We start from the raw sequence: 12,128 nt of genomic DNA on the forward strand, positions 1-12,128 counted from the left end.
AAATATGAATAATAACAAAGGTTTAGAATTTTTTCAGACTATCAGATTCAAATTAGGCAATTAAAACAAGTAAAAAGGCGTTAAGATCGGCCGAGCCAAACTTTGGATACCCACCACCTCGGATATATATGTGAACCACCTTTCCTCAAAATCCGGTCGAAAATTCATAATCGGTTTTTATGGCAGCTACAGCGGTCAAAAAAAGTATTCATCATTAGCAAAATTGATAATAAATTTACTTATTTTGGGTAATTGAAGAAAATTTAAAGTAAACAAATAATGCAGTTTTATGCAATAGTTTATTTTTCGTAATATGTTTTAAAATAAATTCAAAAAATAAATTTAATTAGGGCAAAAAATGCAATTTTATATAATAACACCAAAAACAGAACAAAAAGAGTATTCATCATTGATGTGCTATCATCAAAGTCAAATTCAAATATTATTTGGGAATCCCCCTTTTCTGTTTTATTTAGTAAAGGAGGCTTTGCCCTTGACAGCAAATATTTAATTTCATTGAAAATATAGTTCTTGTCAAAATGGGTCGTAAGCAAAACGAGGTTTCTGATGAGGTAAAAGTTTTGATAATAAAACACCACAGGAATGGTTTAACTCAAAAAACTATCAGTGAAATATTAAATAGACCACGATCTACTATACAATCCATCATCAGAAAGTGGACAGAAACGAAAACTGTTGACAATAAACCAAGATCTGGTCGACCAAAAGCACTTTCAGTTGGAGATGTGCGTTGGCTAGTGCGGCAAGTTCAGAAAACTCCGAAGACAAATGCGACCATTCTTCGTAAAAACACTATGGAATATTTAGGGAAGGAAGTTACTACACAAACAATTCGAAATACACTCAAAAGGCATAGTTACAGAGGAAGAACTGCACGTAAGAAGCCCTTTATAAATAAAATAAACCGAGTGAAAAGGCTAAACTTCGCAAAAATGTATGTAAAACAGCCCGAATCATTTTGGAAAACAGTCATTTTTGCAGACGAGAGCAAGTTTAATCTTTTTGGGTGCGATGGAAAGGTCATAGTGTACAGGAAACCAAATACAGAGCTTGAAGAACGAAACACAGTTGCTACTGTAAAACATGGTGGAGGTGGTTTAATGGTTTGGGGGTGTATGGCGGCTTCAGGAGCGGGAAATCTTGAAATTATTAATGGAGTAATGGATCATAAGTATTACATTGACATTTTAAAGAGGAATTTAAAAGATAGTGCTGTAAAACTTGGGCTTGGTAATAACTTTCAATATTATCAAGATAATGACCCCAAACATTCTGCTTTAAATACCAAGATGTGGATGCTGTATAACTGCCCCAAAGTCATTAAAACTCCTCCTCAAAGTCCCGACTTGAACCCAATTGAACATCTTTGGGAACATCTCGAACGCAAATTGAGAACGCGCAATTTTTCGAGCAAGAGTCAAATGCAACAGGTGATAATGGAGGAATGGACTAATATAGACCAAAATATAACCGCTAAATTAGTCCAATCGATGTCAAACCGTTTAAAAGAAGTTATAAGACGCGGTGGTCGAATAACAAAGTATTAATTTTTTTAAATTATGTTATTAATTTTTTTGTTTTTTTGCAATGATGAATACTTTTTTTGTTTAATTTTTTGTGTTCAGCTCTAAAATGGCCCTTTTTGTTCCAATAAATAATATTTTTTTCTTTAAAAACAATGAAATTGTGTACATATATATCACACAAGCACTACTGCATCATTAGTTTAATATGTTTTTATTCCAATTGTCTTTTGTAGACTTATTAAAAAAAAAACATTGAATGATGAATACTTTTTTTGACCGCTGTATATGCAAATCTTGATTGATATAGGCCTAAGACCCTAAATCGGAGGATCGGTCTATATGGCAGCTATATCCAAATCTGAACCGATCTGGGCCAAATTAACGAAGGTATCGAAGGGCCTTACACAACTCACTGTCCTAAATTTCAGCAAAATCGGGTAATAAATGTGGCTTTTATGGGCCTATGACCCTAAATCGGCGGATCGGTCTATATGGGGGCTATATCAAGATGTAGTCCGATATAGCTCATCTTCGAACTTAACCTGCTTATGGACAAAAAAAGAATCTGTGCAAAATTTCAGCTCTATATCTCTATTTTTAAAGACTGTAGCGTGATTTCAACACACAGACGGACAGACGGACAGACATGTCTAGATCGTCTTAGATTTTTACGCTGATCAAGACAGAACAAGACAATGACAAAATGAATATACCCCCATCCTTCGTTGGTCGGTATAATACTACGTCAATATAAACGCTCTAAATTATGAATATATGAAATTTTATCCAAATTGGACAAGGGAATCGAAAGTCAAGCGTAATGGGTTAACGTTTTTATACCCTCCACAATAGGAGGGGGGTATACTAATTTCGTCATTCTGTTTGTAACTTCTCGAAATATTCGTCAAAAACCCCATAAAGTATATATATTCTTGATCGTCGCGTCATTTTATGTCGATCTAGCCATGTCCGTCCGTCTGTGTGTCCGTCCGTCCGTCCTTCGGTCTGTCGAAAGCACGCTAACTTTCAAAGGAGTAAAGCTAGCCGCTTGAAATTTTGCACAAATGCTTTTTATTAACGTAGGTCGGTTGGGGCCATATCGGTCCATGTTTTATTATAGCTGCCATATAAACCGATCTTGGGTCTTGACTTCTTGAGTCTCTAGAGGGCGCAATTCTTATCCAATTGGAATGAAATTTTGCACGACGTGTTTTGTTTTTATATCCAAAAACTGTGCCAAGTATGGTTTATATCGGTCCATAACCTGATATAGCTGCCATATAAACCGATCTTGGGTCTTGACTTCTTGAGCCACTAGAGGACGCAATTCTTATCCGATTTGGCTAAAATTTTACATGCCGTGTTTTGTTATGACTTCCAATAACTGTACTAAATATGGTTTAAATCGGTCTATAACCAGATATAGCTGCCATATAAACCGATCTGGGGTCTTGACTTGTTGAGCCTCAAGAGAGCGTAATTATCCGATTTGGCTGAAATTTTGTACAACGGCTCCTCCCAAGACCTCACACAAACATGTCAAAAATGATCTGAATCGTTCTTTAGCCTGATACAGCTCCCATATTTTAGCACAATCCATGGTGTTGGGTTCCGAAGATTCGGCCCGTCCTAAGTTCACGCTTTTACTTGTTTTGATATAAAAGCTCAGAATCAAAGTTTTATTGCACTGAAGCTCATTAAATCCATGTGATGTCGGATATGCTGTAACCCACTGACATTTTCGAATTCCAAAAGCATCCCTGGATTTCAAATTCCAATAGGACTATATCTTACAATAGCCCCCATATGTAGACATATCCGCCGATTTAAGGTCTTAGGCCTATAAAAGCTACATTTATTATCCGATTTTGCTGAAATTTGAGGCAGTGAGATGTGTAAGATCATTCGACATCGTTCTTAGATTTGGCTCAGGTTGATCAAGATTTGAATATAGCTGTCATATATACCGATGTCTCGATTTAAGGTTTTGGTCCAATAAAAAGCGGATTTATTGTCCGATTTCGCCGAAATTTGACATAGTGACTTATGTTAGGCTTTTCGACGGCGACGTTTCAGCTTCCAAAAAGACCAATATTTTGTTCTACAAATTTGATCAATGAGTTGTATTTAATAGACCACTCAATGTCAGTGCCGAATTTGGTCCAAATCGGACTATATTTCGTATAGCTGCTTTGGAGGCATTAATTATGAATTTTTTACCGGATTATGATAAACCATATGCAAAGGAACAGGTGGAAAAATTGTGTGTCCCATGTCATATATATAAGGGAGAAAGTGGCACAGGGCACGCCACATTTTATTGTCACTCCTATGGGTGACCACCATAAATGACCTATTACGGATGCTGATTGAGGAGGGATTTGAACCCGGGTAAGGATTCGAACGAGCTATGCAGAAGGGCCGAAAGGGTCTTGCATATGGCAATGTCTGGGCTAGACCCAGTCTCAATGTTAACCCAGAGAAGACTGAAATATGCCTGTTCACGAGGAAGACGAAGGTGGGCCAATTTAATGCACCACATTTCCTCAATAAGACGATTTCGATATCTGAAAAGGTCAAATACTTAAGTGTGATCTTGGACAGGAAACTGAATTGGAAGTGTGACATTCAGTAGCGTACTGAGAAGGCTCACAGATGTTGGGCACTATGCAAACATTTCGAGCCAACGGGCCTTAATCCGAGGATAGTTCTCTGGCTCACACAGGAGCGTGATTAGACCAATACTTACTTACGCCTCAGTAATTTGGTGGACTGCTATGGAGAAAAAGTGCAACATAAGGACCACGCCCACTAGGGCACTGGAGACTATTCTAGATATCCGACCCATTGACTTACAGATTAAGTGTGAGGCAGTATAATCGAGGCGGTGATAGGAAACATGGAAGGAAGGGAAAAGGTTTCCGATGAGATACCTGAAATTAACCTTGAAGTCGAGTGCGAAGCACTGCTGTCATCGGCACAGTCTTGGATTGACGGAACCCTAGTATTGCCATCTGAAAGATCATGTTACACGGATGGATCAAAGCTAGAGGACAGAGTGGGTCTGGGGGTATACATTGAGAACCCAGGGACTGAGATCTGTTTTAGACTGCCTGACCATAATATGGTCCTGCAGGCGGAGATCCGGGCGATCACAGAGTGCGTGAGTGGTGTGGTGCCATCGCGAGGACGTCGAGTGTGAACATCTTTGCCGACAGTAAAATTGTCATTAGGGCAATAACAACCAGGACGGTAAGGTCACGAACAGTCTTGCAGTGTAAGAAGGAGATTAACGCCTTCTCCGAGGATGGCAAAATCCGGATGGCAAAAGGGAGTAAGGGGAAATGAAAGGGCACACGATTTGGCGGTGAAGGCCAGAGGACTGCCGTCACAAAACTTGGTTAACCCGAAGCCTTTCGGGACGACGCAGTCCGAGTTAAGGGAGTGGGCGATGAATGTGCATGCAACATTGTGGAACAGCAAAACGGTCGGTAGGACGCCGAAAATCCTATGAGGGGATCCAGATCGTGAGAAGACGAGGCTATTACGGAGGGGAAGTAAGAAGGACGTCAGTATAGCTATTGGCATCATAACGGGACACATAGGATTACGAGCTCACTTATGTAAAATCGGTACGGCAAGTGATAGCATGTGTAGGGCATGCGGGGAAGGTGATGAGACGTTGGAGCATTTCCTTTGTCATTGCCCGGCTTTCGAGTCTAACAGATACCGGCACTTAGGTGGAGACACAATACCAGACTTGAACCAGCTTAGGGGAGAGGTATTGAAAACAATTAAGGATTTTGTAAATAGCACGGAATTCCTTACTTACAATTTTCAATTTAGAGGTTACTTTATAGTTTTTAAAGCGCACAACAAGCCGATTACTGGCTTAGGTGTATGTCCATAGTGGCATGGGGCGGCTTAATATCTACACCCTCTTTTCAATCTAACCTAACTTAACCTAGGGGATTATGACGAAATGTGATTTACATATATACCCGAGGTGGTGGGTACCCAAAGTTTCACCCGGCCGGATGGGGGGTATACTAATTTCGTCATTCTGCTTGTAACTACTCAAAATATTCGTCTGAGACCCCATAAAGTATATATATATTCTTGATCGTCGCGACATTTTATGTCGATCTAGCCATGTCCGTCCGTTTGTCCGTCCGTCTGTCTGTCGAAAGCACGCTAACTTCCGAAGGAGTAAAGCTAGCCGCTTGAAATTTTGAAGAAAATACTTCTTATTAGTGTAGGTCGGTTGGTATTGTAAATGGGCCATATCGGTCCATGTTTTGATATAGCTGCCATATAAACCGATCTTGGGTCTTGACTTCTTGAGCCTCCAGAGTGCGCAGTTCTTTTCCGATAGGAATGACATTTTGTACGACGTGTTTTGTTATGATATTCAACAATTGTGCCAAGTATGGTTTAAATCGGTCCATAAACTGATGTAGCTGCCATATAAACCGATCTTGGGTAATGACTTCTTGAGCCTCTAGGAGGTGCACAATTATTATCCGATTTGCCTGAAATTTTGTACGACGGATCCTCTCATGATATCAACATACGTGTTTATTATGGTCTGAATCGGTCTAAAGCCCGAAACAGATCCCATATAAATCTATCGCTCTATTTTACTACTTGAGCCCCCAAAGGGCGCAATTCTGACATTTTACAGGTCTCCAACATATAATACAATTGTGGTCCAAACCGGACATATCTTGATATCACTCTAATAGCAGAGCAAATCTTTTCTTACATCCTTTGTTTGCCTAGAAAGAGATACCGTGGCAAGAGCTCGACAAATGCGATCCATGGTGGAGGGTATAAAAGATTCGGCCCGGCCGAACTTTGCACGCTTTTACATGTTACTTGTTAACATTGATATTTGAAGCCCAAAAATGTTTTGAATTAAGAACACAGAATTGAGGTTCATGGCTCAAGTATACTATCCAACACAATCTCCTTTCTCCTTTTCGAAAATTAAGCTCAAAAATCACAGTTTTATTGTACTGAAGTTCGAAAAAAGCTGTAACCCACTCATATTTTCGAAATTCGAGCATCCAAAAGCATCCCTGGATTATGTCCAAAAATGCCGTAATCTACTCATGTTTTCGAGTATCCAAAAGGGATAGCTGGATTTCACTTCCAAATGATTCATCTGGTAGAAACGTTTGTTGAAATTTTCACTTTGATTTTTTATTGCATTTTCGGACTAGAAATTAAAAAGGTACGCAGTGCCAAAATTTTTTGAGTTAAGCATACAGAATTAAAGATCGTGGCTTGAAAATGCTATCTGACGCAATGCTTTGCCTTTTTAATCGAAAAAGAGTCCCAAAATCACAGTTTTATTGTGCTGAAGATCGAAAAAGCCATGCGAGGTCGTAAATGCTGTAAACCATTAATATTTTCGAATTTCGAATATCTGGAAACATCCCTGGATTTCAAATTCTAAAAGGAATCACTTGGTCGAAAGGTTTGCTTATAATTTTCACTTCGATTTTTATACCAACCACCATAGGATAGGGGGTATATACATTTAGTCATTCAATTTGCAACACATCGAAATATCAATTTCCGACCCTACAAAGTATATATATTTCGGATCGTCGTAAAGTTCTAAGATGATTTAACGATGTCCGCGTGTTTCTCCGTCTATCCGTCTGTCTGTTGCAATCACTCTAGAGCCTTCAAAAATTGAGATACTTACCTAAAATTTGGCACAGAAACGTCTTTTCAATGCACGCTGGTTAAGTCCTTGAACGGGCCTAATCGGACCACCTTGGATATAGCTACTATATAGACCGATCTGCCGATAAAGGGTCTAAAGCCTTTAAATGCTTTATTTTTTCCAATTTCGCAGAAATTTGTTACGGTGAGTTATTTGAGGCCTCCCGACATCTGACTCAAATATGCTTCAGATCGGACTATATTTAGATATATTTGCCATATAGGCCGATCTGCTGTAAAGGGTATGAAGACCATAAAAGCTTTATTATACCCTCCACCATAAGATGGGGGGTATACTAATTTCGTCATTCTGATTGTAACTACTAGAAATATTCGTCTGAGACCCCATAAAGTATATATATTCTTGATCGTCGTGAAATTTTATGTCGATCTAGCCATGTCCGTCTGTCTGTCCGTCCGTCCGTCTGTCCGTCCGTCCGTCTGTCCGTCCGTCCGTCTGTCTGCCGAAAGCACGCTAACTTCCGAAGGAGTTAAGCTAGCCGCTTGAAATTTTGCACAAATACTTCTTATTAGTGTAGGTCGGTTGGTATTGTAAATGGGCCATATCGGTCCATGTTTTGATATAGCTGCCATATAAACCGATCTTGGGTCTTGACTTCTTCAGCCTCTAGAGTGCGCAATTCTAATCCGATTGGGATGAAATTTTGCACGACGTGTTGTTTTAAGACATCCAACAACTGTGCAAAGTATGGTTCAAATCGGTCCATGACCTGATATAGCTGCCATATAAACCGATCTGGGGTCTTGACTTCTTGAGCCTCTAGAGTGCGCAATTCTTATCCGATTGGAATGAAATTTTGTACGACGTGTTTTGTTACGATATCCAACAACTATGCCAAGTATGGTTAAAATCGGTCCATAACCTTATGTAGCTGTCATATAAACCGATCTTGGGTCTTGACTTCTTGAGCCTCTAGAGGGCGCAATTCTTATCCAATTTGAATGAATTTTGGCACGTAGTATTTTGTTATGATATCCAACAACTGTGCCAAATATCGTTCAAATCGGTTCATAACCTGATATAGCTGCCATATAAACCGATCTGGGATCTTGACTTCTTGAGCCTCTAGAGGTCGCAAAAATTATCCGATTGGCCTGAAATTTTGTACGACGGATTCTTTCATGACCATCAACATACGTGTTTATTATTGTCTGAATCGGTACGTAGCCCGATACAGTTCCCATATAAATCGATCTCCCTATTTTACTTTTTGAGCTCACAAAGAGCGCAATTCTTATTCGAATTGGCTGACAGTTTACACAGGTCTCCAACATATAATTTAATTGTGGTCTAAACCGGATTATATCTTAATATCGCTCTAATAGCGGAGCAAATTTTTCTTATATCATTTTTTGCCTAAGAAGAGATGTCGGGAAAAGAACTCGACAAATGCGATCCATGGTGGAGGGTATATAAGATTCGGCCCGGCCGAACTTAGCACGCTTTTACTTGTTTTTTATCCAATTTAGCTGAAATGCTAAACAGTGACTTGTATTAAGCCTCCCGTCATCCAACCCATATATGGTCCAGATCAGGTTATTATACCCACCACCGAAGGATGGGGGTATATTCATTTTGTCATTCCTTTTGCAACGCATCGAAATATCCATTTCCGACCCTATAAAGTATATATATTCTTGATCAGCGTAAAAATCTAAGACGTTCTAGACATGTCCGTCCGTCTGTCCGTCTGTCTGTTGAAATCACGCTACAGTCTTTAAAAATAGAGATATTGAGCTGAAATTTTGCACAGAGTTTTTTTTGTCCATAAGCAGGTTAAGTTCGAAGATGGGCTATATCGGACAATATCTTGATATAGCCTTGATAGACCGATCCTCCGATTTAGGGTCTTAGGCCCATAAAAGCCACATTTATTATCCGATTTTGCTGAAATTTGGGACAGTGAGTTGTGTTAGACCCTTCGACATCCTCCGTCAATTTGGCTCAGATCGGTCTAGATTTGGATATAGCTGCCATATAGACCGATCCTCCGATTTAGGGTCTTAGGTCCATAAAAGCCACATTTATTATCCGATTTTGCTGAGATTTGGGGCAGTGAGTTGTGTTAGGCCCTTCGACATACTTCGTTAATTTGGCTTTGATCGGTCCAGATTTGGATATAGCTACCATATAGACCGATCCTCCGATTTATGGTCTTGGCCCATAAAAGCCAAATTTATCATCCGATTTTGCTGAAATTTGGGATGGTGAGTTGTGTTAGACCCTACGACATTTTTCTTTAATTTGACTCTCATCGGTTCAGATTTGGATATAGCTGCCATACAGAACAGATGTTGCCGAAATTTTGGACAGTGAGTTAAAATATGCCCCTTGACATACTTCTGCAATATGGTAGAGATCAGTCCAGATTTGGATATAGCAGCTATATAGAACGATCTCTCGGTTTTAGGTTTTGGTGCCATAAAAGGCGCATTTATTGTCCGATTTCGCTGATATTTGGGACAGTGCGTTTTGTTAGACTCTTCGACATGTTTCTGCTTAACTAAACTCAAATCGGTGCAGATTGGGATATAGCTGCCATGTAGACCGATCTCTCGATTTAAAGTTCAGATCGGTTTATTGTTAGATATAGCTACTAAAAGGACCAATATTTTGTTATACACAATTGAACAATAACTTGTAGTTTTTACTATTTAGTCCAAATCGGAACATATTGCGATATAACTGCTATGGGACATAAGGTATGCAATTTTCACCAGATTTTGATGGAAGGTGATTTACATATATACTCGAGGTGGTGGGTATCCAAAGTTCGGCCCGGCCGAACTTAACGCCTTTTTACTTTTTTTTAGACATAGCTTTCATATAGGCCAATCTTCCAATTAAGATTCTTAATGAAAAGCTGATTTGTTGGGTCATTTCGCTGAAGCTGTGACTTGTATAAGAGTTCTAGGGACCTCAATCAAATATGATCCAGACCATCCCCGACTGGCATATCACAATAGATATGGTCAAGGAGTTGTTATAAAAGAGGATGGTTAATTTACCCATGGTGGTGGGTATCCAAAGTTCGGCACGGCCGAACTTAACACGTTTTTTACCCTCCACCATAGGATGATCTAAGGCCTCATAAAGTATATATATTCTTGATCGTTATGACATTTTAAGACGATCCAGCCATGTCTGTTCGTCTGTCCGTCCGCCCGTCTGTCGAAAGCACACTAATTTCGAAGGAGTAAAGATAGACGCTTGAAATTTTGCCCAAATACTTCTAATCTGTTGGGATTGTAAATGGGCCAAATCGGTCCATGTTTTGATATAGCTGCTATATAAACCTATCGTGGGCCTTGACTTCTTGAGCCACTAGAGGGCGCAATTTTCATTCGATTTGTTAGAAATTTTGCATGAAATTGGTTTTTATAACTTCCAAAAACTGTGCCAAATATGACTCTATAGTCTATGGTCTATAGCCTGATACACAATAGCTGCTTTATAAACCTTTCTTGGATCTTGCGCCCTCTGGTGGTTCAAGAAGTACCATAAGAGGGCGCAATACTTATCAGACTTGGCTGAAATTTGGCATAAAGTAATCTGTTATGATTTCCAACAACTGTGATAAATATTGTTCAAATCAGTACATAACCTGATATAGCTGCCATATAAACCGATCTTCTTAAGCCTCTAGAGGGCGCAATTCTTATCCGATTTTGCTGAAATTTTGTGCAGCGGCTTCTTCCATGACCTTTAACATCTTTAGCCTGATACATCTCCCATATAAAACGATCTCCCGAGCAAGAGCTTAGCCCATCAAAGTATTCAATTTCCGAAGCCCAAAAATTTATTGGGTAAAGGCCAGAGAATTGAAGTTCTTTGCTTAAAAAATTCAGTTCTGCAGCTAAAAAAATTCATATAGGTTTAAAATGTTTTCGATTTTTGGTATTCGGGAAGTAGGCCTTACCATGCCACTTTTCTTTTTTATACCCACCACCGAAGGGGTATATTCATTTTGTCATTCCGTTTGCAACACATCGAAATATCCATTTCCGACCCTATAAAGTATATATATTCTTGATCAGCGTAAAAATCTAAGACGATCTAGACATGTCCGTCCGTCAGTCCGTCTGTCTGTTGAAATCACGCTACAGCCTTTAAAAATTGAGATATTGAGCTGAAACTTTGCACAGATTCTTTTTTTGTCCATAAGCAGGTTAAGTTCGAAGATGGGCTATATCGGACTATATCTTGATATAGCCCCCATATAGACCGATCCGCCGATTTAGGCGGATCGGTCTATATGGGGCCTATAAAAGCCACATTTATTATCCGATTTTACTGAAATTTGAGACAGTGAGTTGTTTTAGATCCTTCGGCATCCTCCGTCAATTTGGCTCAGATCGGTTCAGATTTGGATATAGCTGCCATATAGACCGATCCTCCGATTTAGGGTCTTAGGCCCATAAAAGCCACATTTATTATCCGATTTTGCTGAAATTTGGGACAGTGAGTTGTGTTAGGCCTTTCGACATCCTCCGTCAATTTGGCTCAGATCGGTCTAGATTTGGATATAGCTGCCATATAGTCCGATCCTCCGATTTAGGGTCTTAGGTCCATAAAAGCCACATTTATTATCCGATTTTGCTGAAATTTGGGACGGTGAGTTTTGTTAGACCCTTCGAAATTTTCCTTCAATTTGACTCTCATCGGTTCAGATTTGGATATAGCTGCCATATAGACCGATCCTCCGATTTAGGGTCTTAGGTCCATAAAAGCCACATTTATTATCCGATTTTGCTGAAATTTGAGGCAGTGAGTTGTGTTAAGCCCTTTCAACATCTTCTGTCAATTTGGCTCAGATCGGCCCA

This window comes from Stomoxys calcitrans, chromosome 1, assembly GCF_963082655.1.
Source record: "Stomoxys calcitrans chromosome 1, idStoCalc2.1, whole genome shotgun sequence".
Lineage (NCBI taxonomy): Eukaryota > Metazoa > Arthropoda > Insecta > Diptera > Muscidae > Stomoxys > Stomoxys calcitrans.